Source organism: Rattus rattus, chromosome 1 (assembly GCF_011064425.1).
Source record: "Rattus rattus isolate New Zealand chromosome 1, Rrattus_CSIRO_v1, whole genome shotgun sequence".
In the NCBI taxonomy this organism is placed as follows: Eukaryota; Metazoa; Chordata; class Mammalia; order Rodentia; family Muridae; genus Rattus; species Rattus rattus.
Window position 1 is genome coordinate 252,860,118 of NC_046154.1, and position 15,138 is coordinate 252,875,255.

General features: G+C 47.2%; 1 protein-coding gene across 1 annotated transcript in view; it reads right to left on the bottom strand.

Annotated features, from left to right (window-relative positions):
• Positions 1–14,888, bottom strand: part of Pacsin2 (protein kinase C and casein kinase substrate in neurons 2) — a 93,079-nt gene extending 78,191 nt beyond the window's left edge. The window contains exon 1 of the mRNA XM_032918715.1: positions 14,811–14,888. The gene's annotated coding sequence lies outside the window, so the exon portion shown is untranslated. The remainder of the gene's footprint in view (positions 1–14,810) is intronic.
• Positions 14,889–15,138: the final 250 nt, after the last annotated feature.

Here is a 15,138-nt window from a genome sequence, read left to right on the forward strand (position 1 = left end):
ATTCTCTCTCTCCCTCCCTCCCTCTCCTTCATGCTCACACTATTCCCCATCCCCACTGAGCTAAATCCCCAACCCCGACCCAAGCAACTCTTTTTTTTTTTCTTTTTTTTTTTCTTTTTTTTCAGAGCTGGGGACCGAACCCAGGGCCTTGCGCTTGCTAGGCAAGCGCCCTACCCCTGAGCTAAACCCAACCCCCCAAGCAACTCTTATAAGGGCAAACATTTCACTGGGGCTGGCTTGTAGTCTTAGAGGTTTATTAGTTCATTATCATCATAATGGGAAGCATGAAAGCATCCAGGCAGACATGGTACTAGAGAAGGAGCTGAGAGTTCTATCTACATCTCGATCCGGAAGAAACCAAGAGGGGACACTCTTCCGCACTGGGCAGAGCTTGAGCATAGGAAACCTTAAAGCCCACCTACACAGTGCCCACTTCCATCAACAAGGTCACACCTATTCCATCAAGGCTACACTTCCAAACAGTACTACTTCCCATGGGCCAAGCATATTCAAACTACCACACTGCCCAAGACTGGCTTCCCAATAAACCTGCCCTTATACACTTTAACTTGGCTTGCATTGTCTCAGTTTGTAGGCAGAGGTAACTTATCACTTCAATCCTCTCAGATTCACCCTTCACTGGACAGAGTGACAGGCCCAGAGAATGACAGGAACTTCTAGCAGGTCGCACAGCCTCTGAAGGGCAGAAACTACTATGGACGCTGACATGTCTATTTATTTAAATTCATAATGCTTTAATATATCATTTTATGGTTTGGGCTACATTATTCAGTTATCCTCACCCACATGACACATATTAGCCTACAGTCAAGGGTCGGACACAGCTGACACAGCCTGTAACTGTCAGGCACAGTCCTGAGGGACTAAACCCTTGGCAGTCACTTGGCCACACGGAGCCAAGACCATGACAGAACCATTACAGTACTGTGTCAGGATATTGGTCCCAAGAGTCAGGAGACTTCCTTCCACCTGTATGCTCCACTGTGGGATCACAGAGCAAGCAGTTGTTCATGAAGTATAGTGCAACAGTCATTCACCCAATCATACAACAATCCTCACTGTAGAGGTGGCCTAGCTGGTAAGAGAGCTTACTGTTCTTGAAAAGGGCTGCGTTTGGTTTGCAGCATCCGCAATCAGGCAGTTCACGACTGCCTCTTACTCCAGTTCCAGGAGGCCCACAGCCCTCCTCTGATCTCCTTGGCACTTGCACATAATGCCATGCATGCACATAAACTCACAGAGGTGCACACGCGCACGCGCACACACACGCACACGCACATACACAGAGAGAGAGAGAGAGAGAGAGAGAGAGAGAGAGAGAGAGAGAGAATGAGAATATGAATACAATATACAAGTAAAAAGTAGATCCCAGAACAAATAGCAGAGCCAAGAAGGAATCTAAGAGCCGAGCATCCCAAGGAGAGATTGTTACACATCACTACACTCCAAAGCACCTTGCTCTGGCAAGACTCAAACTCAGAGCCAGCTATTATCTGCTTGAAAACATGACCCTCTAGCAGCACTGTGTAGAGCAGGTAGACAGTGAGGTTTGCAGCCTCTGTAGATCTTGGCATGGTTGGCAACTTACAAACTCCATTCTGATGAGGGAATCCCTACATTCCCTGTACTCTTAAGTTTGCACTCTCTGCAGTCAGTCACACAGCAAGTATGAGGCTTTTGGAAAGCAGGGCTATAAAGAAGTTCCTCCACACTCATAAGATAGAACATATGCTATTTTAAATTATTTCTAAATGTCATGAACCTGGCTGTTCCCAGCAGAAGTATAAGACACAGCAGCTCATGTCCAAAACAGAGATTCTGGAAATGAACACAAGAAGTACTTCAGGGAAGGTGGGTGGGGCTTGCTGAGCCTAAGTGAGGTGATAAATAGCTCTCAGCCCTGCTCTCTCAGCCCCTGCTCCCCCTCAAGCAACTCCAGATCTACACTCATGAAAGTGTAGATTTCAAAAGGGAATAAAAGCTGCCGGTAAGTGGGCTCAGCAGGTAAAGGCACTTCCTGCCAACCTGATGACTTGAGTTAGACCCTGGCAAGGACCAGCTCCTGCAGGCTGCCCTGTGACCTCCGCCTGTGAGCCATGGCACACCTTTAGCCACATACACGGACAAATACATAAATGCCAAGAGATCAAGAAGCAGCTTTTAAAGACAGGAAACAAAGGATAACATCAGAGGAACCATTTTGCTTGGTCGTCTTAAAACAACACATAGCATAGACTCCTGTGACCTTATATCCATGTCCCTTGTACAGTAAGTTGGTGCACCTCTGGCCCTCTGTAAGGCAGATCCAGCCTTTAGGCCCAAATGTAAGAAACAAAAGCAACTTCATGGGCGAGCAAGAGAAGCTGGACCACAGTGTAGAGCAAAGCCTCCACACACCCCCACACACCCCACACCGCCCACACCCCCCTGCAAAGAGCAAAGTCTGGGTTAGGAGCTACTAGAGGACTGGTGAGCCCTGTCCCATGTGGTGCCTGCTGAGCTGGGACATCTGAGCAGGGATTTCTCAAAGAAATAAAATGAACTGTGGGGAAAGCCACAGCGCCATTAGGCTTGGCGCTGGCCATCTAGTTTGGCTGAAAAGCTCCCACCCAGCCCCTGCAGGAGCCTTTGCCACACACAAGCAAAGTTTGGCCAGTTGCTAAGGCAACAATGACTCAGACATGTTTAGGCATCTGCAGAAATGAAGCCAAAGTACAATTTCCACACTTGTGATAAAAACATAGGCTGCCAAGTACACAGTCAACCATTACTCTAAAATTTGGTCTTATTGACAGAATAAACAGGGGTGGGGAAGGGAAGCAGGAAGCTCCCAGTGCTTAGCAGAGCCAACAGTCAGGCTAACCCCAGAATGCTGGCACTAAAACCAGCTTGTGCCAGGGAACAAAACGCCTCTTATACTCCTGTGTTGTCTGAAATGGTTTCCTCTTATTTCTACCTCCATGTGGAGTAAAGTATTCTGCTTTGGTTCAGCTGTGAACACCAGCTTTTCTTAGAAGAGGAACTAAGAATCAGAGTTTTGCCCGTGGTGAGGCAAGATAAGTGAGAGGAAACAGCTTCTAGGGGAGGGATAGATGTGGGGGAGACACAGCCATTGTACAAGGTCAGAGCAGAGGTGGGCTAGCCTGGCCATGACCCCTGTACCACCAGACACTATCTTATCCATGCATGCATACACACACACACACACCCCTTATCCTTTGCAAACCCTGAGAAATGAGCAACCAAGAAAACAGGACTCTGCTCAGTCTTCCACAGGGCAGTGAAAGGTGAACCATCAGCCAGCCAATGGGAAGAGACAGAATGAATTATATAACGATAGTAGATGCCTGTCTATAGCAATGAAGAGAAGCTGAAGATTCTGTGAAAAGCACCCCAACCCACTGAGGCAAAGTCCAAAGGATCACTTGACCCCAGGCTGTCATAATCTCTGAATGATCCCAGTGCTAACAGCCTTGCACAGTCCTTCCCAATTCACACTCAGCCAATGTGGAAAGCAAACCAGGACAAACCCTGTCAGCTACTGTGTTCTGAGCAGCCTGACAACAGCCTGGGGAGCTTGCTCAAGTCACTAGGAACAAGTAAAAGGGGCAGCAGGATGGCGCTCCCGCTCCCTCGTGCATACTCAATCTCTCTCTCCCTCCCTCCTCCCTCCCTCCCTCCCTCTCTCTCTCTCTTTCTTCCTTCCCTCCACACCCTGCCCCTCTAGGTGCTGGGACTTGAACCCAAGGCCTGAACATGCTATGCAGAAGCTCTATCTGGAGTAAGGACTTGTTCTTTGTCATGAAGGGAAAGCATTCCTGCAAGGAGCATCCACCCAGGTGAGGAAGGGAATGTGACTCAAGAAGGCCCCCTCAGAGTCTATCTCAGGATACTGACAAGTTCCAAAGACCAAGACACCTTTTAGGAAGATTCTCCAGAGTTTTCTTTTACCTAAATTCCTGGAAAACAGACTTAACAAAAATTCAAACAAGTTTCAAAACACTCTAAATTGTTCAAGCTTTAAAGCCATCTGTGTTAATTTCTCCTCAGGAAGGGAGGGAGGGAGGAAGGGGAGGGGAGGGGAGGGGAGGGAAAGGAGAAGAGAAAACTCAAGTACAAATTTATCTAATTAGAAAAACATTGGAAATAACCTAAAATGCCCAGCACCAAGAAATATATCATACAGTCAACATTAACACTAGAAATCATTTAAGGAGCTGGGGATTAATTAAGCTTCACTTGGCAGAACGCTTGCTTGTATGCACAAGACCCTAGATTAACACCTGAAAAGGAAGAAAAAACTTCCAAGGAAACACAGAATGAGGACATTTAAGTCAGACACGGTGATATGGGGGTAGGGGGGAATACCCCCTAGCCCCCAAAAGGCATACACCATTTAAATTCTACATTCTAGACGGTTCAGCTAGTAAGGGCATTTGTTCCCAAGATTCTAGGTGATTAGTAGGTAAGGTTACTTCTTCCCAAGCCTGAAAACAGAAATTTGAGACACATGTAATAAAAAAAAAAACAAACAAAACTATTTCTGTAAGTTGCCCTTTGACCTCCATATGGCGCTCACAGATGGCCCGCTCACACACAAACACACAAACACAAACATATTGGGGTAGGAAAATATAATTTTTTAATATTAAGTCATATGGCACAAAAATGGTAATGGTAATCACAAGCATAAAACCCATGTATCTGAGCAAGGGGAGATGGCACAGGCTGGCCACCCCAGCATTTGGGGGCTAAGCAGCAGGATCTGAGGCCAACCTGGGCTATGCAGTGAAACCCTGTGTCTACAAGACAAAGCAAAAAATCAGAACATCTGCTCTCAGGAACCTACCCTAACGATGATCTTAAGGTCACAAGGCAACAAAGTGAATTCTCCTTAGCTGCCTCTTCAAAGACACTTAGAAGATGGAGCAACGGCCTCTGGAACTGAGAGCCCTGCTCCTCCACCCTCTGACCTCATCAACTGGAAGAGAAACATGAGGGTGACCTAGACTGTCTGACCACACTCCAGCCTGTCAGCTTTTGCCAGTTCCCTTCCAATCCTTATAAACTTCTTGGCTCTATTAACTGCAAATGTTCAAGTCTTAGAATTGGGTTCATTGTGAACAAAGCTTTTACCTTAAACAAGAGTCACATAATCTGCCCATTTTTATGTTCCTCAGAAACAGAAAAGGAAAAGGAAATTTCAAAGCTCTTTTTCGCAATTGAGAGCAAGTGACTCAGAATCTGCTTTGTCAAGGCAGCAAGACAAAGCAACACTGGTGTGGACTTCAGGGTCAACTCAGACAGCAACCCTCTGAAGGTCACTTCTGGGACCTTGATTACTCCTGGACAAAGTGGAGTTAACACCAACTGGTTATAAGAACTCAATGAGCAGAAATGTAAACGACCATGATCCCTCAAAAAATCCAGAACACAGTGTACCCCATGACCACTGGGTCTACCACCAGCTATGCCGATCTTCCCATGGCACATGACCAGCCTCCTTATCTGATAACATATTTGCTGGTACAGAGGTCACAAGTGCTTAATTAAAATCATCATCACATTCAAGCTAACTGGTGCCCAGGCAAGCCAGCTTCAGCAAATTGGTGAGCTATAAAATCCACTAATAGCGGGCTTGAAGGTCTGCGTGGGAAGAGAGCCTGACCACAATTCACGATCTTGGCACACTCAGCTAGAGACAGCATAATTTGATATAATGAAACACAAACATAGTTTGAAGTATGAAAATGTTCACAAACTACAATTCGAGTATCATTTTAAAATAATAAAATTTAATTTCATTCAAGAGACAACTTAGAAAACTAGCTACCACTGATTCTAGACACCAGACTATGGTGCAGACACCACCCTGTGCCCGCCTACCCCTCATGTGGGTCTCCATAGGTGACCTCTAAAAAGCCTCTGTCACTTCTAATCTACTTCTTTCTCTCTTCTGAATCATGAACAAAGGAAACCAACAGAGTTGTTCTGAAAACAAAATGAAAGCTATGGGAAAGACCATGGTCAACTGCAAATGCCTGCACAGCCAAGTTATAGCAATACACACATACCTTAATTACAACGCCAATTAGAACTTAAAAAATGAACTCTGAAAGTGAAAGGAAAACCCCCCTAATTCTACAGTTTGAGCTACCACTGCTCTGTGTAAGTTTAACCCTATTTCCCGCTGGATCCCTGTGCATACAGCTTGACCCTTTATCCTCTCAAGTCTTCTGTCATCATCAATCCAACATTCCCCCATCACATCCTCCTGTCCCTACCTGAGCACTAGGTGCAGTCACAGCAACATTTCCTCAACCACAGAGACAGGTCGGTATGACCACCACATTAAGGTCAAGAACAGGAGGCAGGGTGTGGCTTCCCTCACACAGAGGCAGGATGCACCCATTCTTTTGTTTATTTATTGTTTCAAGACAGTGTTTCTGTGTATAGCCCAGGCTACCCTAAAACTCCCTCTGTAGACCAGGCTCCTCTGCCTCCCACCCACACAGAGCTAGGATGCACAGATTCTTAGTCTCAGCCCCACAAAGGGGGCAGAGGTAAATAAAGCCTCAGAGTAGTGCAAAGAGAGGACATTTGTCTTATCAGGGTCATAAGATTCCACAGAGGGCTTGAAGCCTCACCCAAACTGGTGACCTGATAGCATCCCTGTCACCCTGAGTCACCACAAAATATCCTAACAAGCATTCTGACTAAGGAAAGAATACATTTGTGAAAGACTTTGAAAGAAATGGATAAAATAAAACCAGAATGACTATTTCAGGGGTTTGCTTAATTTACAAGTTCATCTAATTATGCTGTGTGATACACAATGACTAAGTACCAAGGATTGAGCTCTGGGTCCATGACTGCACACCTACCAAGATCCAGACAAAGGAAACCACTCCAAAAAGAATAAGATTAGTACCCTTTCTTAAGAAGGAACTCAGAGAGCTCCCTTACCCTCTCTCTTTCAGCTGTCTAAGAGAATAACCCAGAAGAGAACGCTACTGTAGTCTCACTTCAGGCTTCCAGACTCCAAAACGTTGAGAAATAAGACGTCTGTTCTTCATAAGCAGAGGCCTAGAGCACTGTTACAGCAGTTCAAAATAAGATGCCTGGTCTCTGGCTGGAGAGATGGCTCAGTGGTTAAGAACACTCATTACTCTTCCAGAGGATCCTGATTCAATTCCCAGCACCGACACGGCAGCTCACAATTGATTGTTTGTAACTCTAGTTCCAGGGGGTCTGACACTCACACTGACATACATGCAGGCGAAACACCAATGTGCATGCATATAGATATATATATGACACTGGACCAGGTGTGGATATGCAATCACCTGGTGGTACACCTGGGACCCAAACCCAGAGCTGTCTGGCTCCAAACCCATGCTTCTGGCCTCTGGTTTGTTGTTGCAGAATTGCCTTTTCTCATCTGCAGGCACCAGCCTACTAGCTTTACAGATTTGTGAGAATAAGTCAAACAAAACAAGAACAGGACGCAGGCTATATGACAATCCCCCCGACCCCCATAGCATAAGTGAACTTCTAGACAACGGAGCTGAATCAGTGACTGAGGCCAGCCTTCCCTGGGAGCCCCTTCCTTGTAAAATTAAGCTACTGCTTCCTAGGAACAGACTAAGGCAAATCTTTGAGCCTCGGAGGACACATGATTTTTGTAAGAAGGAGCAACCAGATCACACCTCTCCCATCCACATCCCTGACTTCCCCAACTGATCTCTTACTCCTGCCAAGATCATCCTGCTCATACCCTGGAATGTTCCCCACTGAATTCATTCTTCAGAGGAAAGTCTAGACCCAACCTTGCCCTACAAGAAGCACATCATACTCTGTAGCTGTCCTCAAGTCTTCCCTCCCCTCCCTAGTCCCACTTGCTAACACATACCACCTGCGCTCTTTTGTTTGCTTTGTTTTGTTTTGTTTTGTTTTTTTCAAGACAAGGTTTCTCTATGTAGCCCTGGCTGTCCTGAAACTTGCTGTTGAGGACCAGAATAGCCTCGAACTCAGAGAAATCTACCTGCTTCCCAAGTGCTGGGATTAAATGTGTGCTACCACTGCCTGGCTATCGCTACCCTCTTGATGACTCTGAAGCTCACTTACGGCAAAGGCCGCCTCCCTGGATTAAGTTCTACTAAGAGCAGCCAAGCCAGCCTTCCTCTGTGTTTCTCCACATGTGGACCCACTTCTATCTGGTACTATCACTGGGAAACAATGACTTCTAGACTCTTTCTTTCTCCCCCTGCTGCTTCTATAGAGCATGAGTTCTTAACCTTGGAATTCTAGAGCTGTGACTAAGGCAGGCACTAAGATCTCTACGTGAACAGTGGTCAGAATGCTCCCCTTTCAATGCTTTTTTCCCCTTTGCTCACAGATGTCCCAGACAATTAAGATATATCCCAAATGCTCTCAGCCTAAGGAGAGATGCCAAATAAAACCCCTATAATCTAAACTCCAAAAACAGAAAGACAATGAGTTCAAAGCCTGACAGCTTCATTCTCTCTAAAACAGGAAGGACTATTGAGACTGGAGAGACAGGATCAATGGTTAAGAGATGCCACTGCTCCTACAGAGGACCCAGGGTTAATTCCCAGCACCCACCACTTCACCCACCCAGCAGTTCACAACTGTCTGCAACTCCATTTCTAGAGGATTGGACACCCTCTTTTGACCTCCTGGGCCACCAATCAAACATGTGTGCACATATATACATTCAGGCAAAACACTCACACATAAAATATTAAAAAACAAACAAACAGAACATTAAGATGGCTCAACATGGTTGGGGATTTAGCTCAGTGATAGAGCGCTTGCCTAGGAAGCGCAAGGCCCTGGGTTCGGTCCCCAGCCCCAGGGGGGAAAAAAAAAAAAAAAAAAAAGATGGCTCAACATAAAAGTACTCAATGCAGGCCTGACAACCTGAACTTGATCCTGAATCCCATTAATTAACAGAAAAATACAGGTTCTCAAGGGTTGTTCAACAAATGTAACCTGTAAGAAATTACACACACACACACACACACACACACACACACACACACACACACACACAAAACACAAAGAACTAGACATGGCAGTGCACACCTTTTTTTTTTTTTTTTTTTTTTGGTTCTTTTTTTCGAGCTGGGGACTGAACCCAGGGCCTTGCGCTTCCTAGGCAAACGCCTACCACTGAGCTAAATCCCCAACCCTGGCAGTGCACACCTTTAATCTCAGTACTCAACACACTGACTTCCAGGACAGCCAGGGCTATATAGAGACGCTATCTCAAAAGACCAAAAATGAAAAAACAAAGAGTGAAGAGATAGTTTAGTAGTCAAAAGCTTGCACTGTTCTTCCACATGGCTCAAACTCAGTTCCAAGCACCCATGTTGGGTGCCTCACAACCACTAATAACTACAATGTCTGGAAACCAAAGGCAGCAGAGGGAGGCGGGGCTTAGGTATCTAGTCTATGTGCGTGCTAGGGGAGCGTCCTTTATGGGCTCTGCACATTCTCCTCACACCTGAAGGTAGACCTGAGAGCATTGTCTAAATGGGCCTGAACCTCTTCCTGATGTCTCTCAATGGTGGTTGGTGGCCTTTGGGATGGCTGTTTGGGGACTTGTTTTTCCCCCAGTTTTTTAATATTCAGCTGGTTGTGCTGTCTGCTGACTAGAGACCATCTTTTAAAGGACAGGTCTTCTGAGGCTGGGAGATGGCTCAGTCAGTAAAGCACCTGATGTTCAAACATAAGGACCTGTGCTTGAACCCAGCAAAAAATAAGGTGAGGACAGGGGATGGCTCAGTGGCTAAGAGCTGTGATTCTGACAGAAGATCTCGGTTTGGTTCACAGCACCCACTTGGTACCACAACCACCTGTACTCCAGTCTCAGGAGATCCTCTGTCCTCTGCTAACCTCTGAAGGCACCAGGAAGGGACATGGTGCACTCACACACATACAGGCAAGCATTCATAACTTAAAGTGGACAGTCCTCAAAGTCACCTGCACTTACACACATGTACACACAGACTGGTTCTCCCACTGTGCACTTGCCTGTAATTCTATCTTTAGGAGGCTGAGGCAGGAAAATCTTCAGTCTGAGGCCAGCTTTGGACTGCCCCAAACAGTCAAATCCTACAAATTTTCCCCTCTGAGAAAGGTTAGAAAAAAAAAAAAAAAAAAAAAAAGGACAAAAACAAAAACAAAGGAACTAGAGATGGCGCACTGGTTAGACTTGGGTTCAATCCCCAGCACCCACGTGGTAGCTCACAACTGGCCACAACTCCAGACCTTGGGGATTCCATAAACACATGGTGTACAGATACACTTATAGGCAGAATACCCATTCACATAAAATAAAAAATAAAGGTTAAAAAACACCCAAACAAACAAACAAGGTCTTCATAGTCAGGACAGAAGGGTGTTTAGGGATTCAGATTCCAAAGGACAAACAGTCCTTCCATGAACAAACACAGATTCTACAAGGACATTCCAGGATACTTACGATGCCAACAGCTTATCCACCACCAAGGAAGCAGAACCTAATGGAAAAACCCCATGCTGGCATCCAGGAGCCCAAGTTCTGGACTCAGGATGAATGGACATCTGTGGCCATGCACTCTTGACACCATTTTCTTTGTCACAACCCTGTCATTTCAATTTTTGAGTGCAGAATAATGAGATACAAATCCTTGGAAATGTATGTCCTCCATGTATGTAAGTCAGCATTATTATTAGCTCCAGGATGACAAGAAAATAGGATTACAGCTTTTCTGAGGTGAGAGGCAGCTTATTAGGAAGGCTGTGCTCAGCATGCCACCACCAGGTCAGGAGGGGTTGCTTAGGGCTAGAGTGTAACAGTTCTCACCCTGGATGCTGGCCCCAGGCCGTTCACATGTGTGCTTCCTTTCCTGGGGAAGGGGTGTCTCACAGCTGTTCTCAGAATTTCAAAGGTTAGGAATTTCTAAGCCTCTCTTACAAATATAAAATCTGAGGCCCTGAGATCTGTATACCCTAGCCTCTTAGTGGTGGGAAGGCTAGAAAGAGCCCTAGGTCCCATCCATCTCCCCTCAGGTATTCCAGGGAGTGAAAGTACATTAAAACCAAATGTAATGGCTCAAGCCTATAATGTCAGCACTTGGAAGGCTTGAGGCAGGAAAACTGCCTTGATTCTGAGGCCAAGGACAGGCCACACAGCTCCAGACCAGGTCCTGCCTCAGTGTCCCAGCAAGGTTCCTTTCTAAGGAGCTGCTGGGGACACTGACCACTGAGTCAGCACTAGGACTGCCGCCGTCTTTCCTGGGCTAATCTAGTTCAGTGCCTTAGATTCAAAAAATGTCTATTTTAAGATTGAAATTTCTTAAATGAGCTAGAGGCATAGCTTAGAAGTAGACTGCTTGCCTAGCGTGTAGCACTTGAACGGGAGGAAAGCTGAGAAGAAGCAGGTAAAGAAAAAAAGCAGGGGTTGGCAGAATGGCTCAGAAAGTAAAGGTGCCTGCCACCAAGCCTTACAACCTGAGTTCAGTCCCCAGAACCCATATAGTAGAAGGAGAGAACTGATGAACTGATACTTACAGTTGTCCTCCAACTGCCACACGTACTAAGTAAATAAGAAAATATAGTGTCTTTTTTTAAAACTACAATATCTTATTTTTTAAATGAAAATTAAAAACCTGGACAGAAGCCAGGTGGCGATGGCACACACGTTTAATCCCAGCATTTGGGAGGTACAGGCAGGTGATCACTGAGCTTGAGGCCAGCCTGGTCTACAGAGTGAGTTCCAGGATAGTCAGGACTACATAGAGAAACCCTGTGTGGTGTGCGGAGGAGAATATCTGGACAGGGAGAAATGGCTCAACAGGTAAAGGCATGTGCTGCCAAGCCTGACAATCTGAGTTCCATCCCTGTTTCCTGGGAAGGAAAAATAGCTCCTGCAAGTTGTCCTCTAATCTACGCATGCACACCATAGTGTGCATATGCATACACACCCATGTACACAAGCACGCACAAACACTGCACTAAATAAATAAATAAATAAAGTCTCCTTTAAAAACATATAGTCCTTGTCTTCTGGGTTTGGTAGTTGTCTCTCAAGTACCTAGTAACCACAGAGATGTCTGGTTGTGCAGAATAGTTACAACTATCCTTTGTTAAGATAGGGTCTCGTTACACAGTCCAAAGCTGGCCTCAGACTAGAGATTCCCCTGCCTCGGCCTCCCAAAGACAGAATTACAGGCAAGTGCACAGTGTGTACATGTGTGTAAGTGCAAGTGACTTTGAGGACTGTCCACTTTAAGTTATGAATGCTTGCCTGTTATGTGTGTGAGTGCACCATGTCCCTTCCTGGTGCCTTCAGAGGTTAGCAGAGGACAGAGGATCTCCTGAGACTGGAGTACAGGTGGTTGTGGTACCAAATGGGTGCTGTGAACCAAACCGAGATCTTCTGTCAGAATCACAGCTCTTAGCCACTGAGCCATCTCCCATCCTCACCTTATTTTTTGCTGGGTTCAAGCACAGGTCCTTATGTTTGAACATCAGGTGCTTTACTGACTGAGCCATCTCCCTGCCTCAGGAAACCTATCTTTTAAAAGATGGTCTCTAGTCAGCAGACAGCACAACCAGCTGAATATTAAAAAACTGGGGGAAAAACAAGTCCCCAAACAGCCATCCCAAAGGCCACCAACCACCATTGAGAGACATCAGGAAGAAGTTCAGGCCCATTTAGACAATGCTCTCAGGTCTACCTTCAGGTGTGAGGAGAATGTGCAGAGCCCATAAAGGACGCTCCCCTAGCACGCACATAGACTAGATACCTAAGCCCCGCCTCCCTTCAGGTATGCAGCTGTGGTTTCCAACTGGAAAAAAACTGAGCAGGCACGTCAGCTCGTGTGAACATGGTTATTACCTACATAATCTGAAGGGTGGCTTCCAGGAAGCAAGTACAATGGGATGGTAGATAAGGCAGGCCAAAATCAGCCCAGACCTTGGTTTCAGGTGCGGTTGGCCAGAGAGCGCTTGAGTGTGCTTCACAAGGTGCCACAACAGGTAGTAACTTTACTACTGTTATTTGCTATTCCACAACATCCTGCAAAGACCAAATGATGACCCCCCCCCTTTCAGATCCAGGACACCTAAGAATCAGGCCTCAACCCATCAGCACGGACTTTCAGGTGGCCAGGTATGGTGTAACACAGCTTTAATCTCAGCATTCAGGAGGCCGAGCAGGCAGATGTCTGTGAGGTCCAAGCCAACCTGGTCTACAAAGTTGAGACCCTTTGTCCAAAACAAAACAAAACCCCCTCAAAACTAAGGGCAAATGTCCCTATGCTCCCCCTAGAAATGCCTGGCCATCAGAATCTGTACTGGCACTCAGGACCAAGGGAAAGCCAATGTCACCTCTCTCTATCAGACAGCATGGAAACTTAGCTGTGTTTCTTACATACACACACTTTTACACTAATCATTATGGTCAGAAGTAACAAACTCTAGCTCCCCAAACAGCATGAAGTCAAATACCATTTCTAGTCCAGTGAGTTGTTAGTCTTTAAAAATCCTGCCCAGAGAGAAGAGATCTAATCAGCCATCTACCCTGTGCTCAGAACTTTCCCAAGTAATAAAAACCCATCAGCCCAATGGTCAGTTTCTTAAAGCATCCAGACTACAGGGAAAAGAAAACACACGTCACACAAGTTTTTCACGTAGTGGCCTCATGGCTCAAGTGCATAGCTTCACCAAGGAGACTGTCAAACTCTGCAGTTAAGTGTAAACTCACAGACTAAAGTGTTCCAGGAAAGTCAAGAGAATTCCAACTACGTTGACTTTCATTCAGAGCTTCTGTGAAAAAGCGAGCGTCCTGCGACTGAAAAGAGAGGCTAACCCAGAACCCAGTTCACCTGGCTGATCCCTTCGCCAGGGGCTCCTGACAATCCCAGGGGTGCAAGACCAGAACTTAAGCAAAGTGAAAAACCTGCTGGGGGTTGGAAGGTGTGAGCTTACGTCCACAACCCAGGATTAAATAGGTTTACATCAGGACAGTGCAGGAGTGTTTTTGCTAAACCGCTAATGAGTAGCCCTGGAGACTGTCAGCAACCTACTCCCCTTCATCACTAAACCTCAGGACAGCTGCGGTCAAGGAAAGACGACGAGAACCAGGACTGGTGTACACAGCCCGGACCAGAACTATCTTCCCTTGAGGACCCACCAAGAACGCAGCACACTTGGGGCGTGTCTACTTCCAGGTCTAACCTCTAAGGCCTTGAGATCCCCAGCCAGTTACTCTGATCCACTTCTGGAACAAAAAGAAAAGCGGACCTTCTCAGAGAGGGGCCCGCAAACCTCGGGTCTTTGGTAAGAGAAGAACGCGGCTCTAGAGCCCCACCGGAGGTAGGAGGGAGTTGACACTTCGGATCCATTGAGTCTAGAAAACTATGAAAGTCAAAAGGGACAGCTTGCAGCCTTTCCCGTCTCGCCTCACACTACTAGTTCGTGTTCACCGGGCAGGCTTGGCTCTCACCACTGCGGACACCGAGTGTGGGAAGGACGGAAATGGAAGGCAGTCTGCAAAGTGCCCCATGAGTGCATCCGCGTGAGACTCGCCCGCTCCGGCTGCCCTTTGGGCCTCCCGGGCTCCGCCCGCCGGCGCGTGGCCCCTCGCGCGCGGACTAGAAGTTTCGAGCGGCGCGGCCCCGCGCGCTCGGCCCCGGCGCGGCCTGACAGGGGTAAGCGCGGCCACCGACCCGTGTCCCAACCGTCGCGGCTCACCCCTCACCTCGGCCGCCGCTCACCTCGGGTCCCACTGAGCACGCCGCTCCGGCCGGGATGCGACTCCGACCCCTTTCCGTTCCGCTCCGGTCGCGCACCCCGGCCCTGCCCAGACCCGCCGCGGCCGCTTCTGCCGCCAGCCGAGACTGTGCCGCCCCCGCCGCGCCCGCTGTGCTCGCCCTATTGGCTGCCGGGCTCCAGACCCCGCCCTTCGACCCTGCGGCGCTCGGGATTGGACAGACTAGAGCGGAGGCGGCACGCCCCCCAGCTGCTCAAAGGAACTACCTTAGGCTAGCATTAGCGGCCTCTCCTGTCAGTCAAACGAAGAACTCCTACTTAAGCCGCTGAGAG